The 24573-nt window shown below is 44.6% G+C and overlaps 2 long non-coding RNA genes across 2 annotated transcripts in view; both read right to left on the bottom strand.

Annotated features, from left to right (window-relative positions):
- LOC137159175 (uncharacterized) overlaps nucleotides 1–24573 on the bottom strand; it is a 92869-nt gene that overhangs the window by 59723 nt on the left and 8573 nt on the right. The gene's annotated exons all lie outside the window — the stretch shown is intronic.
- On the bottom strand, nucleotides 11229–23618 carry LOC137159176 (uncharacterized). Its single transcript, XR_010921565.1, has 3 exons — nucleotides 23556–23618; nucleotides 11591–11805; nucleotides 11229–11358 (listed from the first exon to the last, which is right to left on the bottom strand). It is a non-coding gene; the product is annotated as an uncharacterized lncRNA (long non-coding RNA).

The raw sequence follows: 24573 nt of genomic DNA, 5'->3' as shown, positions 1-24573 counted from the left end.
CCTCCCTGCCCAGCTTGGTGACCTCTGCAAATTTTATAAGCATGCTCTCTTTCCACCTTGAGCACTGCAGAGACTCTGCAGAAAAGCTGCAGTAACTTAGGCCCATAGAGCTGTCTGAATTATGCTGGGGGTCACTGCAGTTCTTGAAGCAACCAAGAATTGGAAGGGCACAAAGGTGACTAAAAACTGGTGCGGGTTATACCTGGCCTCTTAATGCACAATCTAGACCAAATTTTGATTTCTGTGCTTGCTAAACAACACATAGATATGAAACAAGATGGGACAGACTTCCCTTTCCCGGTTTATTATCCATAACTGATTGGGAATTCATTCATTTCAGATTTACAAAATGGACCTCATGTTCTTCAGGTATCTTATCCAGCTAAGGTTCATACCTCTTACTCTGGAATCCTTGTTGTCCATACTAACCCAGTATTTAGCTTGATAATCAGCTTTCTTTATAAACAAATCCACTGACATACCTGGAACATGTCATTTTCCACTTCACGAGACAACAAACATTGCTACCACCTCTATTTCAGTTTTCCAGGTTTGTTTAAAGTGGAGGCTATAATCAGCGCACTGCATTATGTGGGGTTTGTTTATGATACCAGGGAACGCAAATGATGAAGCTACAGAATGTGATTAATGACAGAGATAACTCTGCCCTTCTTAATCTTTTCCAATAGACGACATTTATAATAAATAATAATAATAAGTACATTTAGTGTTGTCATTGGTATATCCCTTTCTTTTGACAGTGAGAGGATCTCCTGGATTTTCCTGTGGAGGATCTATGGCCAGACAAAGATATTGTAACTCCTTCATTCAGCATGTCCTTGACTGGCAAGTAATAAAATATGACTCTTTCCATGCTAAGTTGTCCTCTACCTGACTTTCCATGATGATTACTTTGCTGAGGTTCCCCAAATCTACTGTGAAGTCCACTAACACTAGGTAATGGTTGTGTATTCAGAATGGAGTCTCCACAATGCCATGGCTGGTTCTTAAAAGATGTATTACCCATGCCTGGCTGAAGCACTCACAGATAGTAAACCAGCCTGGATTAAAATGGTGCCAGGGCATACATGATAGCCAGCCCTACATCCCATTCCCTCCAGGTGCAAACAACCTGTTCTCCCATCCACCCCGGGGCTTCGCTGAGACCAGCACCGGGACAAAGAGCAGCAAGCTGACAATGAATCCTGGAAAGACTGAGGTGATGCTGGTGGGGAAGAACTCGTGCCATCGCTATAACGTCAGTCTAAATAAGAGTTCTGTAGCACTTTAAAGACTAACAAATCTAATTTCAGCAGGCATAAGATTAGACTTCTTGTAGGGTGTAAAGTTGGTGGTGAGTATTTGACACATCATTAAAGACCTACAACCTATCCTAGCAGATGATCCGTCTCTCGCTCAGGCAGTGGGCGGCAGACCCATCCTGGCTTACAGACAGCCCCCCAACCTGAAGCAAATACTCACCAGCAACCATACACCCTACAAGAAGTCTAATCCAGGAACCTATCCCTGCAACAAACCCCGTTGTCAGCTCTGCCCACACATCGACTCTAGTGACAGCATCACTGGTCCTAACCACATCAATCACACCATAAGGGGCTCATTCACCTGCACATCCACTAATGTTATATATGCCATCATGTGCCAGCAGTGCCCCTCTGCCATGTACATTGGCCAAACTGGACTATCACTACGCACAAGGATAAATGGACACAAATCAGACATAAAAAAAAATAATAACAACATCCATAAGCCAGTTGGGGAACACTTCAATCTCCCAGAACACTCAGTCTCTGACCTGAGAGTTGCTATCCTATCACAAAAAAACTTCAAAAACAGACTTCAAAGAGCAACTGCTGAGTTAGAAATTATCTGCAAACTTGACACATTCAAACTGGGTTTAAACAGAGATTTGGAATGGCTATCTCATTACAAGAAGTAAATTGCTCTGATCACCCATTCTCATCTCCTACTCAATGGTTGTAATTAGGCCTCAAGTACCCGGTTTTCATCCACCTACCCCATTGTTGTCTATGCGTTTGGATATGTATATGTTGCCTACCATATATATGTTGCCTGTATTTGCTATATTATTTCTACCAACTGCATCTGAGGAAGTGGGGTGCAACCCACGAAAGCTTATGCCTACTGAAATTAAATTTGTTAGTCTTTAAAGTGCTACAGAACTCTCGTTGTTTTTGCTGTATACAGACTAACACGGCTACCCCTCTGGAAGTCTTAATAAGGCACCTGCTCTCAGATTGTTCAGATAGTCCACAGCCTCAGTGTTCATTTTCCCAGACTCCTCACTGCTTTTGGGTACCTGAAGAGTCACACTTGTGAAAACAGACCTCGCCAGCTGGCAACTTAAAAGAAGACCCATGCCTCGTCCTGATAGATTCTGACTCGGCCACCCTCATGCACATATTTATGACATACAGCCTGAATTACTTTAATTCTTTGTGTCTAGTTATGAAACCATGACCATTTAAAAAGGTACAATTCACTCAGAACACAGAGTTCAGGTGAGCAAGGTTTTGGTCCTTGCTTCCCAAGTTCCACTTCCTTACATGAACTGAGAAACCCCCCTCATGGCCTTCCACAGCAGCTACTTTCCACTGGGACAACCTCAAGAGTGAGATGTGTGTATGGGTGACACAGTTTTCCTGGCACCTGACATACACCTGTAGAATTCACTCCTGGAATTCATTAGGAGCAGCATGAACCGTAGCATTTCGACAGCAAAATGCAAAGCTCTGTCTTTGATCCAGCCTACCCATTACCTCACTGCACCCCTAAAATCCCTTAATGCCTATTGTCATTGGGGTTATAAGACTATCCTGATCCCAGTATGTATATTCTGGTTCACCAAAGAGGGTCATGTAAGATCTTAAAGTAAAGCCAGGGTTATGCTGGTCATTAATATAGTTGTGAAATGCATGAACTGATACTACGTAAGGAGTTTTGTATAACTAATGAAAATATGTTTTTAAAGTCTGTGTCCAGGCAGCATCGATAAACAGGTTTCTGCCAGACAGACGAGGACTCCCTGGCCTGCAGTGAGAGAAAAAAGGTGACTCTCAGTCCCAGGTATCCCAAGAACCGTCACAATCATCATAACAAAAAAACCACCTCAACAAACAAATAACAAATCCAGTCCCTGCAGACTAGAGGGAAGAAAGAAAGAGAAAATATCTTTATATGCGCACTATAATTTTGGGAGATGCTAAGATCTTACCCTAATAGATGCATAAATCCTGGCACCAGTAGACTAGCAGACCTTTTTTGAGGTATCATGGACAAATGTAATAAATTGTTACATGTAACTGATTTCTTCTCTCTTTTTTACTACATATGATCTCCACCGTAACGCGGGTTCTCTGTCTTAAGACACGACATTCCGCCACCCTGTGTCTAACCTGAACCCTATCTATGATGCCTTCTAAGAGGGTTAGAAGTTCTTAATGGAAACATTTAAATTTCCTATAAAAATGGCAAAAACCAGAATCTTGTAATAAATCAATAGTTTAGTGTTTTCATAACCACAATGAAACCCTCTGGCACAATACCAAGGACTACTTTAGATTGGTACCACAGCATCCTTTCCATCAATTTTATGGTTATTAATTAGTATTAGTTTCAGCAATATAAACTAGCGATAGAACAGCCCTAGAATGTTTCTCACAGCCCTAGTTAATAAGTTCTGCTGTAATATGTGCCATGGGATCTTTAATGACAAGTGGTCAGAGACACCATTTCAGATGATCTGAAAGACAGCACTTCATTGCTATTATTATTATTTATTTGTATTACAGTAGTGCTTAGCACACTCACCCAGGAATCATGTCCCCATGGACAAACATGGAGTTCAAAGATAGTTTCTGCCCCAGAGAGCTTGCAATCTAGTTTTATGCTCCTGTTTCCTCTGGTCATGAAACATACAAAAGGGGGGAGGGAGACAATATTACAGTAAAATGAGAATGTTTTACATAATAAGCTGGAGTTTCAGTTCACTACCTGCGTAGCTAATGTAAACACCCCTTAGCACCCACATTGCGTCAATGATTCACTAATGACTTAGAGGGAAGAGTGCCATCTACTGAATCACCAGTATCTCTTCCCATAGTGCCTCAGTTTCCCCAGGGATGGTCTCTCATCCAATACTGACCAGTCCCATACCCCACTGATTTCTGAAATCTTACATCACCATACGCTGAGGTAAGGTAAGTGTTGGTCAGGAGTGAGTGCTACATTCTAGAAAGGGTCATGGATCTCACCAGGTTTTGAACATTGGAACTACAGAACACCACAGCAGTGATGAGGAGTCAGCTTGAAAGGTTCAAGTGGAAGCTCCTCATTTTAAAAACTCACGTACAAAGTAGCAGTTCTAATATGAGAAACTTTATAATTTTTAATAAAGGTCCTGAAAAGTTTGTGACAGACAAGCAGAAACTGCTCACATTTTGACGACTGATCTCTTTCATGACTATACAGGATAAACATCCAATTTCAGGATCATTAAATACTCAGAAGTCTTATAAATTCTTGCTATGTTTTTTAGACACCTGGTCTTCTAAACAAACAAATGTCCAATTTTCAGAAGATTTATTAACTACTTTCTGCATGGCCTCTCTGGGTCGCTGACTAATGTTTTGTTATCTATAATTAAATGTACTGCAGACAGTGCAGAAAATGCCCAAAGATGCTCTGTAATTTCTTCCATCTACAAGAATCATTTTTCTATTTCTCTAATTATAATAAATATTTTAGAGAGTCTTTTATCTTTGTCACATTGGTACTGCAATTTAGCATTCTTGAAAATGAAACAGACAGCAAAAATGTACAAGTTTTTAAAAACCTGCTAAAGGAAAGCCAGAACAGCAGCAACCACTCTTGTGACAGCAATGTGTTTTGACAGCTAATCTAGCATTCATGGTAATGTTATTTAAATCTCTTACGAAGCTTATGAGATAAAGATACATTTCCATGGTGCAGTATGTGTCAGCAATAGTTCTGCACCACTTCGTTGAAAACTTATCCTTCTGTTTTACCTTGAACTTTGCAGTTACCAAAAGAAGGAGAGCGAGTACGAGAATGACTAGTTTCTTTGCTGTATGATCTTTGGCAAGTCAGTCTTGCAAGATGCTTTATGCAGGCAGACCTATGCACCCACATAGACCCAAACTGACGTCTGTGGGACTTCACGAGAGTGCAGAGTGGTTGTTTTCCTGGAGTAGCTTGGGGGACTGAGACCTTGGATTTTAAATTCTTTGGGATGGGGGCAGCATCTCTCTGTGCTGCAAAATTAAATGGATTTACCTTATTTAGCGGTATCTTTTAGGATTTCCTATAGCGTCCTTCACTGTAGAATGTGATTGATGAACAGGTGAATTGGAGCTGCATGCTGATTGTCACCGTACAAGAGGTGAGGAGATTAAAAAAAAGAGTTAATGTTTTACCCTCCACCCCAAAATAAAATAATAAAAAAAAAGAGAGGAAAAAAAAGGGGGGGGAGAACAGGAAAAGAACTAAACATGAAAAGACAAGAAAATGCAGGTTGAAATAAGAGAGGGGAAAAGGCAAAGGGAAAGATGCATTGCATGGTGGTAGAGCCTTTTTCTTCTTCTTTTCCTGCATCCACTTAAGCCACGCACCGAGGCCCTGCTGCTCTGCCCTGAATGGCAAAACTCCCACTAACTTCAGTGCAGCAAAATTAAGTTCTCCATCTTATTTCATTTTTCCTTGCAGGGAGATTAAGTTTCTGCACAAAGCTGGTGTCTCCTGACCACTTAAGCATGGGCCGGTGTGAAGACGGAGGTGGTCGTTACATTAATGCAGCGTTTCCCAACCAGTGTGCCATCAGACCCAAACAGGTGTGCTGGGGAATTTTTTGAAAAAGTACATGTGAGAATAAGGGGGGGGGCCGCCTTCCGATTGGCCGTTTGCCTCACTCCTGCACCTCCACCATGGGCGGGGCAAACAATCAGAGCTCAATCTCCCTATCTTCTCTCTTCGCCTCTCCTGTGAACAATGGGTTGGCTCCTCTGCCCCTCCGCACCCCTCCTGCAGCTGCCAGCTGGGGGTGGGGAGAAAAGGTCCCTGGAGCTTGAGGTGTGCCGCGGCAGAGAAAAGGTTGGGAACCCACTGCATTAATGTATCAAAGGAAATGAAGAATGGCACTGTGTGGCATTGCCGTTATTCAGAACACATTATTCTGGAGCTGTGAGGGGTTGGGGTGTGATGTTGGTGTAAGCTCCCTGCATGTATCAGAGAAAAGGAGGCAGAAGGGGATGTGCCTTGAAGATGGTTTTTTTTAAATAAATTAAAGCAAACTGAAGCTGGAGGAACAATTTTTTATTGTTGTCTGCATGAGCAAAGAATTGAACGGGACTGCAATTAAGTGACTTCTGTTTTCCTGCGCAACAAAGGAATGGGAATTTTACTCAGGCTTGTAATTGAACAGCAAACTCGGATGATGGGGAGAAGAGAAATATGGTTCTAATCTTCTATGCTGTGAAACTAGGGACGAGCAAAGCTTGTGGAGTTCAAAGCCTCATGAAAAGCCTCACAAAACTAGGACAAGTTCAGCTGCCAATTTGTGTAGTATAAACACTCTCCTACCCCATAAAAGAGATTTGAGTAAAAGAATTTTTCTAGCTAAAACGGGAAGATACAAGCACATCTCCCAAAGACTGGATGGCACAAGCAGATGCCCTAGAGTCAATATATACATGCTGGAGGGCCTACTTCTATTTTATCTTAGGCTTGGTCTACATTGCTGGCAAATTTCAGTGGCAGTCGACGGGAGATATGTAAGCTACATAGAGAAGGTTGCGTATCTCCCATCGACTTCCTAACTTTTACTTATCACGGCGTCCCCACTACACTGCGCCGACTGGAAATGCCCTCCGGTCGACGCAGCATTACTCTTTGTGCAGGGGTGGATTAACGTCTGGATTGATTGAATGGGCCTCCACTGCCTCTCAATCGATCCCGCAGAATTGATCGGGCGGTGACAACAGTGCCGCTGTCACTGTAAACATACACTTAGGCATGTATCTGGCTTCCATGACTGTGGGTGCAGAATCGCCAGGGTATAGGTCTGCTCAGGCCACAACCCCTGCCCCATATCTGCTCACTTCTTGTCCAGCCCACCCATGTTCCAGCTTGCCCCAGAAAGACTACTACATCCAGGATGGGGCAGAATTTACCTTGTGCTGGGGACAGGAGCCACCTGTGCTGTGAGAATTCCCTGGGGGGGCTGTTGCCTGTCCTGCACCCCCCTTTACCTCAGCCTAGCTGGAGCAAAGGGGCCACAAGAAACAGGCAGGTTTGTAGTAAGAGAAAGTCCCTTGAAGAGACAGACCTTTTCCTTCTCTTCCAATCCCTTACTTCTCCCCCTCCCCTCGCTTCCTCTCCTTTCTTCTTCAGCTCTGTCCTCTTCTGGTTCTTCTCTCTCTTTCCTGCTGTTTTTTTTTCTGGGCTTGCTTTTTTCCCCTTTTTTCTTTGGTATGCACCCCTCTCTCTCTCTCTGCCTTCCCATTTCTTTGTGGCTCGCAACAGCCTGCTCGGAAGATTAACTAGCATCATGGCCCTTTGCAGAAACAATTTATCCAAAGGTGCCTGTTGGTGAGTGAGATGGATTAGGCCTCATGCAAGCCTTGTCATGGCACACTTCTCTCAGGGAATACACAACCATCTGCTGCTGGCTTCTTCCAAAGATGGTAGGTGGGGGAAAGGAAGTAGCCTGCATCTCAGCAGGTGCATCCAGAGTGGCTGAAATACAAATTTATGACCACTTCTACCACATCATTCTTCAGACAGTCACATACGTGAAGATACCAGACAGCAACAGTGGCTACTGCTTTTCTGAATAGTGTTTCCTTCACATAAGTTTTTAAGTTGAATGATGCTGGCTATGGATTAGTGTCCTTGAATGTGAGCAGGGAATGGAGCTTCACTGAGGTGAACAGAAAAGCAGCCTGCACAACTACTGAGAATTGAGGGGTGGGGAAAATCCGCCCCTGGCCTTTCATGTGGTAGAGCTACTTGCTAGTGTCCTGACATGCCTATAACCCCACTTGCCACTGAGTGCTCGCTCTAATATAGCGCCCCTCCATTGACTTGAGTGCACTTTGTGCCCATGTGAAAAAGTGCTCCAATCAATTGAAAGGGAGGCCACAGTCAATGGATGTTACCTGAAAACATGCAGGGATAGAGAAATAACAACTAGTTTTTACATAGCACTTTCATCAGTACATCTTACCGCACTTCACAATCAGTTGTCTGCCAGTGCGGAGATAGTTCATGGGGACAATTAGTGCAGTCAGCTCTCACACGTCAGAGCTGAGCCTCATTCCTGCTCACCCTACCCCTCCATCACATTTCCTTCAGCAACACTCAGCTCAGCTTTAAAAGCACATGAATCTCCTCTGCTCTGCAGCTCCTCATTTTGTAATCTCTGCCCCCTGCAGAATATTCTGCAAGGGGGTGTGGGAGGGCAGGGAAGGCAGATTCAGTGAGTGATCCATAGTTGTAGTGCCAGCTGACGGCATTTCAGGGGGACATGGGAGGAATATGGGGGAGATACTTTCAATGCCTCAGGGCACGAGAGGGAGCAGGAAAAGAGTGGGGACTCTTAACTGGTGACCTAGTTCATTGGACTCCAGGGAGATTAGTAATGAACCCGGGAAGCTGAGTAGCAAATACCAGCTCCTCCAGCCTGAGGCCCGGGACCCTGCATGGCGCATATAGAAGCCGGTGTTCTTTGAGAGATGGATAACAGTGCACTCAGTGGGGAATGTTTCTGGGAGAGGGATTGTGAGGGGCAGTTTTCAATATTTTGCATCATCCCCCTGAGGTGACACAGAAACAAACACAGCACTGACCCTCCCCGCTCCCCAGCTTATCACTGGACTCTGACCCACCTCTCCCCATGGGGAACCCCCTTGCACTGAGTCGCCAGAACCACTCCCACCCCCGGGGCTAACCCTGCCCCCCCTAGCCCTTTACAGGCAGCCCCACAGCACAGGGCTCTCTTAGGTTGCCCTCCAACTGGCTGGGAGGGGGCGGGGTAAGCACGGGGCACAGGTGCTGTCGGCTGGGCTAGGAGCCATTTGAACCACGGCGGGAGGCGGAGGAGCTGATCTGGTCACAGCAATGAGTGCAACCCAACCCAAGTGGCAACATGGAGCCTATCCTGGAAGTTACCGAGCCAACCATAGGGCCAACCTGCCAGCATTTGGGGCAGCTCCCGGGGGGTGGGGTTAGCAGGTGCTCCCTGAGGGGAGTAGCTGGAGTGGGGGAGTCAGCAGCTTCGATGGCCCCATGCTCCACCGAGACCCCACTGGGCTTCTTCCCCATGGACATAATTTGGGACAGAGGGCATTGCCCCCCCAAACAGAGTCAAGCTGTGGGAGGGGCACAAGGGGACATGTGCCACTATCCCCCCCATTTCCGCGAGCGCCAAGCTGCCCAGGACTTGGTCTGCTTGGCTTGCCGAGGGGTGGGGGGCTCTGTCGTTCCCATGTTGCACAGTGCCCCTTCAAATAGAGCAGTCAAACTAGGCCTATGCTTTTCCCCCATGGTCCCGCCCCTGCTCCATCTCTTCCCCTGAGGTCCCCCCTGCCCGGCTGCACCCCCTGGCAATAACAAAAGTCAGCGCCTATGTCCTCACTGCTTAAAGTTAGGCCCCTGCTTAAATGCCTGGCTGAACTGGGGTCTAGGAGATCTGTCCAACATGATGGCTATTCACCCTGAACCAGCATAAGGGAAATCTACTATGGAATCAAGGGCAAACCTTACCCCAAGCCACGGTAGGGAGCGAGGAAACACTCTATCAGAGGAAGAGCCATGAGTGTAAATCTGTCGAGTGTTACACCACAGACTGAGCTTGCTTGTATAGAAAAGGTCATGCCAATCAGTTATACTGGCCAGGCAATCATGTTAAGCTGACAAATAGGAATACGGTCATATTGTTATAGAAATGGTTTTTATTATTAATGATAAGCAATGAAGAAATTTCTGTGCATGTGTTGGACAAACGGCTCTGTGCGTTATTCATAAAAATTCCACAGGCCCACCCAAACTACACACTCCATTCCTGACATCTCTGTGCACTGGCAAGTGGATTTCATGCCCCAAAAATCTTCTCCCATTGACCATAAATGATAACTCTGCAAATTTTAATGCAGACTCTCTCAACACTGAATCTCTCATTCATGAACGAGCAGCCTCGGACAGAGCATAACATGGAGGCTTTCATGTCATAACACTGCAGTGCAAACAGTGTCAGAGCTCATTCTTTTTGCAGCTGCCTCTTCTGATGGCTTGAGAGCGGTGACCTTTATGTTCTCTGCTGTCAGGTGTCACATGAATGGCTCTCGGCAATTCACACAGAAGACAAGAAGAAACTATTTCCATCTAAAAACTGGACCAACTCAGGCAGCTGGACACTAAACACTAGTCGTTGCTGTCTTGAACCATAGTCTGCTAGAATCTTAGGGTAACAGGTCCAGCCATTGGTTTGAATTAAGATAAGAAACCGCATCACTGGCCAGGAATACTTGAACCATATTTCAAGCATCTGTTGTAGGCAATGGGGGTGGACTGAGGCAGAGATTTAAAATATAAATTGAGGAGCAGCGACACAGGCACACACACTCTGTCTGTAGTATCCCAATAAATATCTTTTAGGCCAGATCCTCAACTAGTATAAATCAGTTAAGCACCATTAAAGTCAATGGATTACAGCAATTTACACTGCCTGAGGATGGCCCTTTGCCATAAACATTCCAAACGCCTCTTTCTGTTCAGGGATTTGTAGCTTGGATATATAAGAGCTACAAAATTTGTATGATTTCTTAATAAAAGAAGGCTTCATTTCTATGTAAATATTTTACAACAGTGTTAAAGATTAAGCCAAATTCTGCTCTCACTTACACTGGATTTATTAGTTCACTGTAAATGAGAGCAGAAGTTGCCTCACTATGCTGAAATGTGTTCCTTTTAATTATTCTCTCCCTCTCCCACTATATACAGGTGTAGACCTAGTTCTAATTGATGCAGTTTTAATGTCAAAGTAATTCTGAGTAGAAGAAGCAAAGATACACACAGATGTCAATAACAAGTTTCCCTCTTAAATTAATGTGTCGTTATACCTTATTGTTTTGAGCCACATTTTTTATTGCAGATGTTTATTGATAGACTCACTAGTTACAACCCTGCTGTCTCTCTTTTTTAAAGCCCATTTTCTTCATTATAAGATAATTGCTCATAATTAAATTCCATTCTTCACTGGCGCATCTTCTACAAAGTAACATTCAGCCAGTGCTCCAGGAGCTGCTGACAAAATAGAACTTGTTAGTGACAGGGCTCCCAAGGACAGCAGGTGAAATATGGGAGACTGCCAGCCTCATTTGTTTTCATAGCATCTTGTGAATCTCCAGAGTGCCCCACTAGCTCATTTGATTGGTTCTTTGTGAAGTCCTGCAAACTAAATATCACCAAAACATTTTCAGTCTGCTGAAGAACAAAAACTTCCAATAAGTGCCTCTCTTTAACGCCCCATTACCTTTTTTGACTCTTCGTTGTCTTGGATGCAGATCTGTGCAGAGAAGCATGATCCTGACCTAGATCTCTGTTTCTGCACAGGTTCTTCCATCTGAGAGCTGGTTTCTTGGATGAGGATAAGTTTGTACAAAGGAACATAAGAACAGCCATACTGGATGAGACCAGCAGTCCTGCTTGTCTAGTATTCTGTTTTTCAGTAGTTGCCAATTCCAGGTGCTTCAGGGGGAATGAACAGAATAGTCAATCACTGAGTGATCCATCCCCTGTTGTCCAGTCCCAGCTTCTGGCAACCAGAGACTAGGGACACCCAGAGCATGGGATTGTATTAGTGACCATCATGGCTAATAGTCATTGATGTACCTATCCTCTATTAACTTATCTAGTTCTTTTTTGAACCCTGTTATAGTTTTGGCCTTCACAACATTCCCTGGCAATGAGTGCCACAAGTTGACTGTGCATTGTGTGAAGAAATACTTCCTTTTGTTTGTTTTAAACCTGCTGCCTATTAATTTCATTGGGTGACCCCCTGGTTCTTCTGTTATGTGAAGGTGTAAATAACATTTCTTTATTCACTTTCTCCACCCCGTTCATCATTTTATAGACCTCTATCATATCTACTCTTAGCTGTCTCTGTTATAAGATGAAGTCCCAGTCTTTTTAATCTCTTCTCCTATGAATGCTGTTCCATACCCTTACTCATTTTTACTGCCCTTTTCTATACCTTTTCCAATTTTAATATATATCTTTTTTGAGATGGGGCGACCAGAACTATACACAATATTCAAAGTGTGGGTATACTATGGATTTATATAGTGCCATTGTGTGTGAGTGGTGCCATTTTGACTAGCAATGAGCAAATTTGAGATTATTCAGAGTGTCATAATTAAGCATGATAGAAAGGATCACAAGGGTGACCTGGCTTAACCCTCTGCCAAGATGCAGGATTTGTTGTGTCTAAACCATCCAAGACAGATGGCTATGCAGCCTCTTTTTGAAAGCCTCCCGGAAAGGAGCTTCACAACCTCCCTAGACAGTCTGTTCCATTGTCCTACTGTTCTTACAGTTAGGAATTTTTTCCTGAAATTTAATCTAAATCTGCTATGCTGTAGTTTGAACCCATTGCCTCTTGTCCTGCCCTCTGTGGCAAGAGATAACTACTTTTTCTCCATCTGTTTTATGGCAGCCTTTCAAGTATTTGAAGACCTCTATCATGTCCCCCTTTAATCTCCTCTTTTCCAAACTAAACATATCCAGTTCCTTCAGCCTTTACTCATATGGCTTGCATTCCATCCCTTTGATCAACTTTGTCGCTCACCTCTGGATCCTTTCCAGTTTCTTTACATCCTTTCTATATATTTGTGACCAGAATTGGACACAGTACTCCAGCTGAGGCCTACCCAGCGCCACATAGAGTGATATCACCTCTCATGACTTGCATGCTGTGCCTCTGTTAATGCAACCTAAAATTGCACTTGCTTTTTTTGCAACAGCATCGCATTGTGATTCATATTGAGGTTGTGATCCACCCACAACTCCCAGATCCTTATTGGTGGTGCTGCTGCCAAAGTAGTTATCATTCATTCTGTATTTATGCATTTAGTTTTTCTTCCCTAAGCGTAGCACCTTACATTAGTCTTTGTTGAATTTCATTTTGTTGTCTATCACCCAGTTCTCAATTTATCAAGATCCCACTGAATTTTAGCTCTATCCTCCAAAATGTTGGCAACCTCCCCTCCCCCACTTTTGTCTCATCTGCAAATTTGATCTATGTGCTCTCTATTCATACATCCAGGTCATTAATAAAAATATTAAACAACACTGGACCCAGAACAGATCCCTTTGGAACCCCACTTAAGACCTCCCACAAATCTGATATCCTTCCATTAATAGTTACTCATTGTTTGCGGTTGTTTAACTAATTATTTATCCACTTAATGGTCATTCTGCCAAACCGGCATTTCTCTAGAATCATCTAGGACTGTGTCAAAAACCTTGCTGAAATCCAGGTATATTATGTCCATCACATTCCCTCATCCAACAAACCAGTTACTCTGTCAGAGAAGAAAATCAAGCTGGTTTGGCATGATTTGTTCTTAGTAAATCCATGCTGGATGCTAGTGATTACCCCCTTCATCCTCCAGATATAAACTAGGTCCCATCAGGTTAGCCAGACGATATCCAAAGATTCTTTTCCCAATATTTGATTGATGGAGCCCATCCCAGCACAGTAATCCTCTTTCCTAGAACATCAGCTTGTTGTCGAAGAAGCCAAAGTCCTCTTGCTGACAGCACCTATGTAGCTATGCATTTAATACCATAATTAGACAGTCCCTGCCCGGGCCTTTTCCTCCAACAGGAAGGATGGAGGAGACCACCAATTGCACCCCAGACTCTTATCCTTTTTCCCATAGTCTGCAGCGAATCACTCAAAATCATTCTTGGCAGTTTCATTGGTTCCCATGTGGATAAGTAGGAAGGGGTAGCATTCTGAGGGCTTGATGAGGTGGGTTGCTAAGTGCTGAGGAATGTCATTTCTGTTAAAGCTGCTCAGTGCTTGGAGTTCTGGCGTTCACTTCATGAACAGATAGTGCACTCTGCTAATCCATCAGACCTCGATGTTACTCATAAGGAAAGACCACAGGCTCGGTGGGTAGCGAAGGTGCTCAGCCACGTTTATTGTTGACAAAGCACAGTACTAGCACTCCGGCTCTATGATTCCAGGTACACCAACATGTATTCCCATGACAATGGTACCAGCTTGGTCAGCACACCAATATGCTGCCCCCTAGACTGGACAAAGGTGCCCATCCTTTTACTTCTCCTTTTATACACTGATACAAACAAGTTACGAATCACACTCCTGATGTGGTTAGTTACCACTCCCTCGTACCTGCTAGTTCGAACAAAATATCCTTATCCATTATCCTGACATCCCACCCTTATCTTATGAGGGGTCGCTGTGTTCCTGTAACCATCTCTCAAGAATGTGTTCACATATACTTGAGAACTCTGGGTGTTCTTGTATCACTCTCTCCACTCAGGAATGTGCTTACTTGGTTAGTCAATACCTACTGTGTTGTTATTTTGCCAAGGCCAGGCCTACTCTGGTTCACAGTCTTTGGTTCACACAGTTAGTTATGCCTAGGGCTCCAGCAAGGCCTACATGTGTTAACACTGAGGAGTTTATGCCCAATGAATTTTGCAAATATCCCAAAGTTTGTAGCTGACTGAGGCTCTATTGTCTGAGGCACTTGGGACTTCAATACTGAGTTAGCAAGCTCAAGAAAATAAGCTTTCTGCTCCTTCCTCTTTTCAGTGGGGCCAGAAATGCCTCAAATACAGCCTTCCTGCATAAGTTCTGCCATGAACTAAGTAAAGAAATCTCCAGCAGTGAAAACCAAACTTGTGAGAGTGAATGTAATTCAGACATTTCTGATAATCAAAAGTGTTTCATGTTGAGTTCTGAGTGAAGTTACAAGTTAGATCTCATTTTATCCCTGGGGTTCTGCCATTCATAATTTTACTGCCTGCTATGACTAAGGAGAATGTCAAATTACACTGACGTTAAGGGCACTCATCAGGGAAGCCTGGACAGCAGGTGCAAATAATTCATTTTAATAAGGCCATTAAAGTGCCCTTTCTAACTTGATGATCAATGTCTGTGATGAGGCTTTGACAAGAGTGATATCATCACTTTCAGCCAATAACGACAGTTAATAAGGAAGAACATATAGAGGCTAACTGATCATGTTAATTATACATAATAAGTACATAAATAGGGTTTATGCAGTTGAACTAACTCTCCTATCAAGGATCTTCGTTGTTTTAATGCTCACCCTTCTCATTTTGTATCACCCCTATTCATGGTTCTGAATACAGTCATCATCCAATTATGATCAAACTAGCTGTGGTGCTGGAGTTGTTCTGCAACTCAGAAGGGAAGGGGCATTCAAACCCATCAAGAAGTAGAAAATTAAAAGAATAAGTATAAGGATATTTCCCTGCATTTATTTAGCGCTTCACATTTTCAAAGCTGTATACAAACAACTAATTCAACTTAATAAGAAGCAGCATCTTCCTGCTTGCTTCTTTATGCAGGAGAGGAACAAGCAGTAAAAATCCAGAGGCCACTACATTAATTTCCTTCAAATCTCTCCTTAGAATGCCTTGATGCCTACAAAACACTGTAAGCACTAGACAGCTGGTGTGCTGTCATCAGAGATTTGTGCATTAATAACTAATGTCTATTACCTTGTGGCTCCACTATCTGTTCATTGTATCCACCTGTTGTCTCTTGGCTTGATGACATGGCACCACAAGCTGGACTAGGAAGGTGTGAACTGTACAGCACTCTAAGCTGTTATACTCTAAGTGCCCCACTTGGTCCCAACTGCCTTGAACTAAAAGGTCGCAAGTTCACATGGATGTAGTCCTGTTTCTAACACAGTCCAGTTAGAAACGGGACTAAATCAATGTGAACTAGATACCTCTTAGCAGGATATATGTAGGGCACTTAGAACCCAACGTATTAGGGTGCGCCCCAATTCACAACCCCATAGTGCGGACGGCAGCGTCATGCAGACAACTTCTGCAGTTTGTCTACCATGCAATTGGAGGTGTGATTGCAGGTAGGGTAAGTGTGCCCACCCCGGCTTTAATCTAGCCAGCATGTTAAAAATAATGAACATGCAGCAGCAGCAAGCCCACCCAGTTCCCTGAGGAAGGTACATATTTGTGTTGCTGAGGCCCCTGACGCATCCCCAGAATACAGGACATCTGGTTCCCTTGGTTGTATGAACTTCTGGAATGGCATGACCCCACCCCCGCCAGCATGACCGCACATGCACCTTGCCAATGGGGTGAAGCAGTGAAGCAGTGAGCGCTGACAACTGGCATGCACAACTGGCATGCTCTGACAAATGTGCACTCCACAATGATACTGGAGAAGGAAAATCACATTTGGCTTTATATCTGTGCCAGACAGGGAGAAGACTTACAAAAACAGGCCTGTCTAGTTTCAAACCAGGCGAAGGGTTGCCTGCCTAGCCTGAACTGCAAAATCATACATCCAATTACAGTGGAGATGGACACAGAAAGCTGTCTAGGGCATGGACTTTCTTTTCACGGCGTGTGTACAGAGCCTTGCACAAAGGCCACAGTCATGGAGCGAGGCCCTATCAGGTGCTACAACAATACAAGAGTAAATGACTCTGGTGTTTATTAAAAGGACTAAGGCCCAGATTTAGACTCTTAAGTGTGTAAATCCCTTTTGAAAACGAGAATTAGGCTCCTAAATCCAATGCCTAAATACCTAGGCCTAACCTGCAAACACTTCTGTACATGAATACTTTTGTGTATGTCAGTGTCCCATGGAGTTCAATGGGATAGCTCATGCATAATATTACACACAGAAATGTGTATTAACCTATTAACCTATTATTAATTTGTATTACACATCGTGCCAAGCTGTTCATCCTCCCCTACCCCATGCTTTTCTGCAGCCTCTTTAGATGAGCTGGTGGTATTTTGCCCAAGTTTTAGACCTTTCCCTAATGATAAAAGATGGCCAAATAAAAATTGGGAGTTAGCAACACTCTGTTTTGCAGGGTTAAATGATGCCTTGGTCTTGTCTTTGTGTTTCTGCACAGAAGTGAATTTCACCCGGAAGAACTTTCTTCCTAAACTGTGTAACTAGTTTCTCACTGCTCCAGATACTAGTATTTAGTAAGTCTACACCAAAGTGCTTTGTTAATTCACTCTGTAGATTTAATTAGTGCATAGGGCTGTAAATCCATGCAACTGTTGGGAGATAAAAAGAAACGACAACGTTTTAATTACAGGACCACTTACTAAGCTGCTGGAGGCTTGAGTGTAATAAAGCCTTTGCTCTCCTGTGTTTGCATACACCTCCATTCCCCTTGTCTGTAACTTGCTTTAGGCCTTTGCTTGTATCATAATGAATTGCTTCAATTAAAACTCTCAGTGGCAATAGTATGAAGTCACATAAACTTGGCAGCTCTGCACAAACTGAAGTAGCTTAGCATTGTCCCATTCACGGCTGCAAAGAGGTTGCAGCTTGCAAAACATTATGCAGATTTTAGAGGCGATAGTTATAGACCATGATTATTCAGTTCTTGCGCTGAGACCACACCCTGATCCACTGTGGAACTCCCTTAGTTTGCTCCTCTTAATATGGTCTCCCTGACTTGTCTCTAGTTAGACAAGGAATTCACTATCCACTGGGGGCTGTTTCCAACATCCACCTACCCGCCTATCTAATTGGGGGTAGTGCATAGTTACCTTCAGTGTCCAAGAAAGGCCATGCACTTATGAGGTCCTAGAGTATAGACAGCACAGAGCTTCAGCGTGGACAATCTCTCTCGGAGCTCCTCCTGTGGGAGGTGTGACTATGCATTACCTCTTTTTGAGGGCCATGCCACCCTTCCCCCTCAGCTGTTCACTTCTTATCTGTTTAACTCTCACAGGCAACTTGGAGGCAGTGTCAAGACATGGCACGCAGCATTCTGAGTTTTTAGATGGGGTGCTATGGAAATCTCTATAAAGATTTAGGCATCTCTGAAGAGAAGGATTCTGGTCTGCCTATGGCTTGGAAACAATTGCAGCCTATACTGCGTCCTTCCCACAAGAGAAATCCTGCCACCTCCATCACCATCCTTCACATCCAGATCACTGCAGAAGGGAATTATTCAAAACATATGCACTGAAGTGGGATGTTGGATTAATCAAGGTAGGTATATCAGGAACCACCAGGGATTAAGGAAACTGCCAGAGGAAGTTGTCACTTGATTACTTTAAAAAGCTTAGCACCTTAATCAATATAATCTATAACCTTAATAGTCCAGGGGGCATTTCAATGTTTTATGGTAGTATTCTCTCTGCTTGGTCTCCTTTATGGCTGGAATGTGACTTTCCCATCTGCCCTGATGGTGAGGCACCGGAAAGTTCACCACCCCAGGAGCAGGGCAGAAACAGAATTCTATCCTGCTTCCTCCACCTTGCTACAGATGTATAGATTACTGCCCCTTCTGCATCAGTAGGCTCTGCCCATTCCCTGCCCATCCACACATCCCATCTGTGAAAGGGGCAGAAGGGAGTGATGCCCCACACATTGCTCTCCTGTGCAGGGGAGCCTTGTCCCTTAATAAATAACAATGATAGGGTTTGCTCTTTTTGGTGCTGCTCTCACAGGTGAATGGTCTGCTTGAGAAGCTTGTGCTGCTCCTGGGATCCATGAGCACTGAAGCACTGTGTTCAGCAAGAAACATCTGACTTCTCCCCCTACTCATGGATGCACTCTGCCTTTTAATATGATCCTAGAAGGAATATGGCAGCACTGAAAAAGCCCAAAGCAGCACCAAAAAGCACTGTGCTTTAAGGGTTCTAGCCTCGCTATTAAAGCCACGACCAAGGGAGGTAGAGGTTCAGAGGGCCTGCACTGACTGGGAGGTCTTTTTGCATGCACAAGACAGAGGCAGGCACTATAGGAGAGATCTCTGATGGAGGGGGTCACAGTATGCACTGCCTAGTGCCTGCTCTCAGCACTACAGAAGGAGGAGCATGTGAGAGCACTCGCAACAACTTCGGTTAGGCTGGATCCAATTCCTAAGCATTGGCCTCTTTCTCCCGCCCCCAGTGCTTGCAAGCTGCAGGATTCTGGGTTCTGGCTCCCTTCCCTCTGGCCACGAAAGGTGTGTGCAGAGGTGGTAGTGGGGCGGGGAAGAACTATACCAGTGGAGTGCCCCCTCCAGCCAGGACCAGGTGCTGCAGGGCCCTTCTACTCTAGTGCCCCATTTTGTCTGCCATTCTGTTTCCACAGCAACCTGCAGCTCCTGGGACATTGCCAGGCCACCTTACGAGTCTGGTCCCCTTCCACTGTAGCAAAGTCCAAACAGAAAAATGCCACAGCCTAATGGCCTCCATGCTAGGCTCTCAGCCCCCAGCCAGAGCTCACCAGTCTTTGCCTCTTTTAGTCCCAAGGCTTGTACTTTTCTCCTCATGAGGAGAGAGGGGCAGGAGAACCCCGGCCTGCCCTCTCCACTGGGTTGCAGCCCCGTGAGGCAGCTCAGCAGCTCTCCTTACAATCCCTCGCCACTCCCCTGGACTGTCCCTACCTTTCCCATTTGTCAAGGTGTGTCACGGGGCTGCGGACATCACACCTCCTGCTCTGGAGTGCTGTCTCCTTGTAGGGCTCCCCCCACCCAGCTCAGAGGAAATTCCTCAGAGCCTTTCACAGCCCCTGCCTCCACTCCCCTTCCTCAGTTGAGCCCGATACTAAAACTTGGGACTGACTCACCCCTCGCTGTAACCTGATGAGCTAAATATGCCCTTTACAGGCAAAGAGTTAACAGGAGTCTTAGAGCCTCTGCCGCAGCACAGTTTGTGACAGGAAGGAGCACGCCAGATAACCCTTTGGATCCAGAAACTAACCCTAACCATTCATGCGAAGCAGCATGAGCTAAGCACAGGGCTGAAAACCCTGGCTCTGCTATAGATTTGCTGTATGAGCTCAGGTAAGAGACTTAAGCCTCTCTGTCTGGGTTCCCCCATCAGTAAAATGGGAGATGCTAAATAGAAGTGGGTCTAAGTCAGTGTGTGGAACCCAATATTCTTTACTACATCATGGAAACAAGTACCCCCTGAGAAGTTCCTATCTGGGTCTAAACTCCCCTCAAGAGCATTGGGATGCAAGGGTTTGACTTGGGTGCCATCTCTAGTTTTCTTCACAAGAGTGCTCTAATGATTAGTTTATTTTGTGTATTGCTTTGGAGAAGCACTTACGACCCTCATTAAGGTGCTCAGATATTGTGGCAGTCTTCAATGTGTTTAGCCTAAGACCATCCCCATGAGGCATGGCAGTGCCATTATCTGCATTGTACAGATGGGGAAGTTAAGTAACCTGCCCATGGTCACACAGGAGATCTGAGGTACAGCAGGTAATTGAACCCAGATCTGAAGTCCCAAACTAGGGCACCACCCACTGCACCATCCTGCCAAGTGCTCAGCATATGTCCTGTTCTGACTAGAATTACAAACAAAGCTTTTTACGTCATTAGCCCTCCAAAAGGCAACAATCCCAGAAGACTAAGCTGGATTTGATTCCTTCTTGTGCATCAAAACGTTTACCAAGTTCCAATTACATGGACAATCAGTGGGATTGCACAGGCATGAATGAGAGTCTAACTTGGCCTGCAAAATCTCTCCCAGGCAAGGATGTGCGGTATTGATAGATGGCAGGAAAAACGGTTTTCCTTGTAAAACAAGCATATTTGATTCAGAAACCACCATGAAATAATATGGTGCCCCTCTGTCCCACTTTTCACAGGGTCAGTTTTCAGAGTGGAAGTGTACTTTAACACTCTGATTTAGTTATACATTTAAAAAGCCCCAACATTTTGCAGTCTCAGGCACCAGAATAAAGCCTGTTGTAAGCCAGCCTGGGGTCCAAGTGCTCTTTCCCCTTGGCTTCCATGACTAGAAAAAAAACTATTCACTTCAGGCACATTATTTATTCCCAAACTGTATTTCTGTAGAGAAACAGGTCAGAATGTCATTGCTTCCCTAAAAAGGCTGTCTAAACCTATCTCAAAATGCAGCCCTTCTCACCCTTCCTACAGGCATTTAGCTCCAGGGACTTTGATTCCAGCACCCCAGCCCATTATATGCGGAGACCAGAGATCTCAGTGGATTCTCAAAGAATTATTCATTTCCAGACTTTTCTCTGGCACTCATCACTCTAACATGAATACCACCCACCCATTAATACATTTATTTTCACACTTGCCCTGTGAAATAAGGAGGCATTAGCACCCCCAGCTGGGCAGTTTAATTCCCCGCAAAGAGACAGATAGACATGCACTAGTTCTGCTGCATGCTAGCACCTAAAAATAGCAGTGTGGCCACAGTGGCCAAAACAGCAGGTTGGGCTAGCCATTGGAGTATAATCGCACCAGATCCCATGGGGACATATTTGGGGGGCTACCCACAGCAACCACCCATCACTGCAGCCAGACTGCAATTTATAGTGTTCGTCTGCCAAGGCGCACAGGGAATTACACCTCCCAACGGTGGTGCAGACATATCCTAAGGCCCAGAGAGGTTAGCAGAGGGACACACAGAGCTGAAAGCAGGACTCCAAGCACAACACCTACCCTCCTATGAAGGCAGGTGCAGTTAATCTGCTATTAGGTGCAGACCTCCGGCTCCTGGCAGGTTGTCAATGAGGCCCTCGGGTTAGTAAATTTTGGACATTCCTGGTCTCCGTAACAACCAGGATCTTGTTGGGCTTCATTTCAAACATATAAATAATATAGATTTCCATTATTTAGATGTAGAGAATAAAGGTAATGCTCTAGACACACTAACAATCAGTAATACAACAAAATCCCAGCAGCACTAAAATAATTCCGAAAGCAAATCAATCAGCCATCCATCCACAAAACACTCTTTTCTGTCCATTCCTTTGCTTACCCTTCACCCTCTCCAAAAACCCTATCAAATATGCTTGGAAGGTCATCACATTTGGGCTTCTTCGGGCTGCAGGGTGAAACAAGTCAGGGTTTGAGCCCCCACCCTCCACCCCCCCAAAAAACCCAACGGGAGCCATACCTTCTCTTATATAAGAAGGGGGATCCACTCTTGGATAAGAAGGGGGAATCCAGCTTCAGTGCCTCTTCACCGCTGTGGCCGTACAGCCCGAGGAGAGATTTCCTTCAGGTAGGCCAGTCCAGGCCATTTAGGGCTTCATCATTCATAACCAAACACCTTAAACTCCACCCGGAGGCCAAAGGGCAGGTCAGTGCAGATCAGAGAGCACTAGGATTGTGTGCACCAAGCAAAGTGCCCTGCTCAATAAGCAAGCTCGTGCAGAATGCAACAGCATCAATCAGCAAATTGTTTTAAGGTGTAGCCCCACGTGGAATGCACGGAAGAGGATAATCTTAAAATAACAAAAGCATGGACAGCAGTGTCCTGGTCTGCTTCCAAATGGAGAGTTTGCAACCCCCTAGCCAGACACCAATCATAAAAAGCCGACTGGTTTACTGTTGCAATATGAACTTCAAACAGCAGCTGGGATCTACGAATCACCCCTAAATTGCAAATGCCATTAAAAAAACCTGTTTGAAAACAATAATCCGGTTGCATGTCCAAGCACTCAGGAGTTCCAAGATACAAGAAATAAGGCTTTATGTGCAATGACATGCCTGCAAACTTTAAACCTAGCCCTTATGAGAACTCTACCTGAGCAAAATGACTACCTCCATTAGGTGGTAAGTCTCCACTGGTGACCAGCCACATGTGTAAGGTGCTCGTAGAAAACCCATACTCCCTACCTGCCGGTTTTCAACTTTCTATCCCAGCCATCTCAACGCTAAGACTGTTCAGGAAGACAATGCAAGATTTTTTATAAGGAGAAAATATATTCCTTTCCCCACCCCGTGTTCTTATACTGAAAAAATGACTGAATCATTTTCAAACTTTCAGACAAAACAACCCCTCAGGCAAGGACCAAGCCTAGAAGATGTAATCTTGACAGATGAATGTTTCAAGTGATGAGCAGCTGAAAACTCTCATGCATCCTTGAGCTGTAGCAGTCACTAGTAGCCCAGCTGTAATAGCAGAGTACAGAGAACTTTTCATGGACTGCAGAAGCAGCACGGTTCCAAGGTCTAACTTGAACTAAACAAAAAATAGACAAAAGTAGACATCCACATGTTTTCATTGCATTTAGTGATTTTTCTAGTCTCACCAAGAGGAATCAGAATAAAAAAATAGGTATGAAAGAGCAATCTTTGCTGCTTGCTGTTCTATAGATCTTCAATCAGCATAAGTGAGCAGTTCACTGTAGGCAAAAGCAGTCTTTACACTTGGCATGAAATAGTTTTAAAAAAAGTTAAGATCCATCAGCAAGTTTTTTTTTATATCTGTGCTTAGGAGGTTTGTTTTACCTCTAGCTTCTTGTCATGTTTTCTCAGGTTCTCTTTTCTAGCAATTTAGCTTTCATTTTCCTGGTATTGGCTATCCTGGCAGGTCATGGGAAACCACAGATGCCATGGGAAGACACCACCTCCATCTAGAACACAAAAATAGTTTAAACCTCCCTAGTGAATACTCACATTTTAAACTTATCATGCAGACAGGGCAAGTTGAGTTTAAACAGAGTTTAAGGGCAGAAGGGACCACCAGATCAGCCAGTCTGACCCCTCACACAGCACAGGCCACCAACACCATCCAGCAGCTGCACACTAAACCTAACAACCAAAATCAGCCCAAAGCATTATAGCCCACAGGAGAATAGACTACTATATGCCACAGGCAGAGAATAGGAGGGGCCAAGGTACACCAGTGCTTGAGGCCCCCACAATGGCAGGAAATAATTAAATGAGACATACCCAGGTAATCCTGGCAAGTGACCTGTACCCACAAACTGCAGAGGAAGGCAAAAAAACAAACCCAAGGTCGCTGCCAATCTGACCTGCGGCGAAAATTCCTTCCCAATCCCATCTATGGTGATCAGTTAGACCCCGAGCATGTGAGCAAGAACCATTCAGTCAATTGCTTAAGACAGAGAATGCTCAATGCCACCACAGAGCTCTCGCCCACAAATCCACTAGCCATCTTCAGCTGTCACCAATCCTGATGCTTCAGAAGAGGGAGATTAAAAACCCTTCCAGAATACATTTGTGGGGGAGGAAGGGGAAGAAATCCCTTACTAATCCCTGCCAGAGGCCGGCTGATACCCTGAAGCATGAGCTTTTAGAAACCTAAGACAAACCAGAAGCGAGCCCTGTGGCTGAGAGTCCTGGCCCCTACCATGATAATCGTGCCTGGCATACAATTGCTCTCGCATTTGTCCATTTCTCTTAAAATTAAGTTCTTTGTGTCTCCCCCACCTCCCAAACTCCTATCAGGGGCTGTTCGAGAACCTCACCCACCAATGGATATAAACTGGTATGGACAAATTCA

This window comes from Emydura macquarii, unplaced genomic scaffold (genome assembly GCF_026122565.2).
Source record: "Emydura macquarii macquarii isolate MOO-44397 ecotype Brisbane River unplaced genomic scaffold, CSIRO-AGI_Emac_v2 contig_1790, whole genome shotgun sequence".
Lineage (NCBI taxonomy): Eukaryota > Metazoa > Chordata > Testudines > Chelidae > Emydura > Emydura macquarii.
This window is presented reverse-complemented; position numbering and strand designations above follow the sequence as displayed.